The following is a 3,524-nucleotide window of genomic DNA, read 5'->3' as shown; positions in this document are numbered from 1 at the left end:
GGGCTCATTGATGACTGACATGTGCTCGCCTGCCCCTGCTGGCTTGAGCTCTTCAGCGACGCCGTGCCTGTTGCCATCTATTCGCGCGGACTCATCACCCGGACGGGAAGGTATGCTCTGGTCTTCGCACCACACAACAGGAGACATCGAGGGGGGCACGCCCATTTACACACTGGACCTGCCCGGAGAAAGGCTCAAGAAAGTACCGCGTTTCCTGGGGAACCTGTCGTTTTCTACGTTGTACGCCGCACAACTGCACGAGAAGCGGGGGCCCCAAGGGACGATCGGACTGCCACTATTTTGCTCGCCATTCAGCCATGAAGGAAAAGTTGCAAGCACATACAGGTACATGTAGCGGTGAATGCACGCCGCTCGAGCTGGCATTTAGCAGGTGTGCCTCAGAAGTGCGGCGCCCAATGCAATGGCAACCGCCGAAAGGAAGCCAGGGGGCGCGGTCTCTTGAGAAACAAGCCTCGAAAGGAGCACAACGGGAGAGAGCGGTATACACCTGAGCTCCTCAAAAGTCACTACAGCTGAACACACATTTATTGCTAGACTGCAGGGTAACAAAGGAGGAACTGGCATGCGGACCTGTAACTCTGTCTTGATCTCCGGTCGGCGGTCGCGGCGACGGTTCAGTGGAGCTGGCATCCGCCTTGTGGCTCGACAGCAGCAGCGTTGGAGCAAAGGCAGCTGCGCTCGAGCCAGGGCTCTCAGACACGTAACTGGCAGTCACCTCTTTCTGGGCAGGGTGACTTAGTGTCTCCGATTGTATCTGGGAACGGAGTACCGGAGCGCCGTACACCTCGTGCGCCTGAAGGGCAGCGTTAACACCAAGCCCACAAGGAGCCGCCCGTCCATTTACCGCGTGCGTATATCCATGTCGAAATCCACTATTTCAGAGGACGCCGGCAGAGCCACACCGACGCAACGAGAAAGGCCGTTGCCGTACGAATCTAATGCTTGCCCCTCTCCCGTCGTCTATGCTCCGCTTGTCCGAGTCTGCATCGGACCCCTCCGTGAGTATTGCCCGAAAGAATAACAGAGAAAACTTCCACAGAGTGCAACTCCGAAAACAGTCAAACGTGGACGGCGGAAGTCGCGCTTGGCCTCCTTTGGCAGGCTCGACAGAGCTGCGGATGCGTCTACATTTGCGGAGACTTCTATGTAGTCAGCTTCCTCCCTGGTCAGTGGACACGCTGTCGCGGCAGCATCCTCCTTCGGGCTGAGCTGCAAGACAAAAATTCACGCTCACCTCATTCTGGGTCCCCCGAAAGGAGACGGTGTCGGAGGCATGACCGAGCACGTCTCCGGGGACGGACGGCGCAGCCGCCTCTCCCGGAGACAGGGCACCAAAGAACAGAGTGAGACAAAAGCAGGCAGCCTGTGGCCTCATTTTTTCTGGCAGGATACTTTCTTTCTCAGAAGGGAAAGCTACAAAACGTTGGCTAGCCACGGTTGCTCGTTCGCACCTGCACGATAAACGCGTGGGCCGCGGTCGGTAAAAGCGGGGGTGTTGGCGCGGTCACGGGATTGGAACAACCGTCCGCTGCTGGCATACCAACTCCGTGGACTCATAGCAGGCATCCCTCCCTCTGCGCCCCCTGAGTGGCAGTCAGTTTTCTTCAGCTTGTTTGCCGCGATGTTGTGTGGCTTGAATGTGAGACGAAGGCTGCGCAGAGCCAGCAGGTGCGTGCCGTGTGCACCGCTGGAACTCTATGCAGGTCCGCGACTCTGCGTCGACCTTCTACCCCCACCGGAACTTTGAGGGCCATCGTGGCAGAATGTCCAACGGCCGAAGACACGGACATTACATTGCCAGTGAGCTTGAGGACAATTTCCCTCACTGGAGACACGTGTGCGCGCTTGTGTATACAATTCACTTTTGTATGCGCGATTCTACTTTTTACGAAGAGCATCCGAGAAATAGTGTATGGCGAGAAGTAGTTAGTTCTCCTTCTCAGACTCTCTTCAGAGACGATAGGGGCAAGCTCAAGAGGAAGCAGCGACGGCGCTACGCTTCGGTGCGAGCAGGAAAGTTGAATGTTTGCCTGCAGCTCGGTGAACACCGTGGAGACGGGAGCCGACATGCTAGACGAGGAAGAACACGGGACCTGCACTCAAGCAATGGCGGTTCAGACCCCTTCGCCTCGCTGTCGCCATACAAGCGTGCCACCTCTGCGGGCCGCCGAGCATACACCTTGCACGTGGCCTTGTATCTTTTAACCACAGGGAAGAGAAAGTGCTGTGTATTCCACAATTTAAGCCGAGCTAGCTGGGTCCGCGCTGTGCTCGGGTGGCCTGTTCGGACTTTCGCAACGGGATACGCACTCCATCCCTTTTTCTTTCAGGATACCTAGCGCGTGACGTCGCCGGGACTGTGGGTTCTTAGCTACGCCCGCCTTCCCGGTGGTTGCTGTGACGACAGAAGGGCATGGCTAAAAATCTTGGCGTGCGGGGAGCTGCCTCCGGTGCCCGCAACCTCGTCGCCATTGTACTAGCAGCAGCAGTCGAGTTCATCTCCGCATCTTTCGAGGTGACTGCCCTGTCACACAGAAGATATCAACCTTCACGTGTTCACGCAGCTCTCAGGTCACGGCAGGAACAAGGGTATACTTCCCCCGCGTTAGGGTCGTGTGAAGCCGTCCTTACGAGCTAACTTGGATGTCCAGCGTACTCACTCCGGGGTTATCTAGCAGCCGTTGCTGTGAGGCAAGGTTATAGCCCGTCTATCATGGGGGTCGGATGACGGTCTGGCACAGCTCGTCCAGCTCTCCGTTGCAGTTATTGCCTCACGGCATCACAGCACTGCGTACCCTGGCCTAGGGAAGTGGCAGATTTATGGTATTGAGCATCTAAGACCTGCCCGTCCATGGGGCCTTCATCCGAAGCCCGGTCGCCTGGGGGTGTGAAGATCCTGCCTTTCCTCGGCGTAGCCAGTCTCATTCTAGAAACCGTTGCCCGAGCATACGCAAGGCCCAGCAACGCGGTCTTCAAGGACCCACTCCTGAGCCTACCGCCCCAAGCACTGTTCCATGAGGACGTGGGCAGACGCGGGGGGATCCGAAAGAGACATGAAGCCCTCCCTTCAAGGCCTCTCAAACGCGGATGACGTGTCGTCGGTGGTTCGCTGCAGGGCGGGGCCGACAAGTCCTGTCACGGACGGACTCGGAGAGTTGGGGGCAGACGAATCAGGAAGCGGGCTCACCTGGTCGCGAACAAGCCCTTCCCAGAGGAAGCATAGACGACCGGCAAACAACGTCAGAGAAGCATGAAACGAGGGAACAGAGAAGCGCAAAAAAGAGGCAAACGGGTCAGGTCAGCCGATTTCATTTGAGCTAGTTGGTTGCAGTGCGACAGAGTAGCGTTGTCGCGAAAAACGGAAACAGTGTGAGACCTCCAGTGCCGTGGTCAAGGTTATGGTTCTTGGCCTCCCCTTGCAGTCGGATATTGGGTCGTAGTTCCATAAAGAATGTGGAGCGGGACATCCTATCCGGCATTTCATGTAAAGGCTGCCGCAAGAA

The 3,524-nt window shown here is 57.2% G+C and overlaps 1 protein-coding gene across 1 annotated transcript in view; it reads right to left on the bottom strand.

Annotated features, from left to right (window-relative positions):
* The window catches only part of CSUI_006351 (uncharacterized protein), a 21,152-nt gene extending 19,501 nt beyond the window's left edge, over positions 1 to 1,651 (bottom strand). The window contains exons 1-3 of the mRNA XM_068066514.1: positions 1,256 to 1,651; positions 592 to 814; positions 1 to 122 (exon numbers count right to left, since the gene is read on the bottom strand). The exon at positions 1 to 122 is cut by the window's left edge and continues 155 nt beyond it. The gene's annotated coding sequence lies outside the window, so the exon portion shown is untranslated. The remainder of the gene's footprint in view (positions 123 to 591; positions 815 to 1,255) is intronic.
* Between the last annotated feature and the right edge of the window lie 1,873 nt (positions 1,652 to 3,524).

Source organism: Cystoisospora suis (genome assembly GCF_002600585.1).
Source record: "Cystoisospora suis strain Wien I chromosome Unknown contig_3203, whole genome shotgun sequence".
Taxonomy (NCBI): Eukaryota; Apicomplexa; class Conoidasida; order Eucoccidiorida; family Sarcocystidae; genus Cystoisospora; species Cystoisospora suis.
The sequence above is the reverse complement of the archived record's forward strand: the minus strand, read 5'-3'. Positions and strand labels throughout refer to the sequence as shown.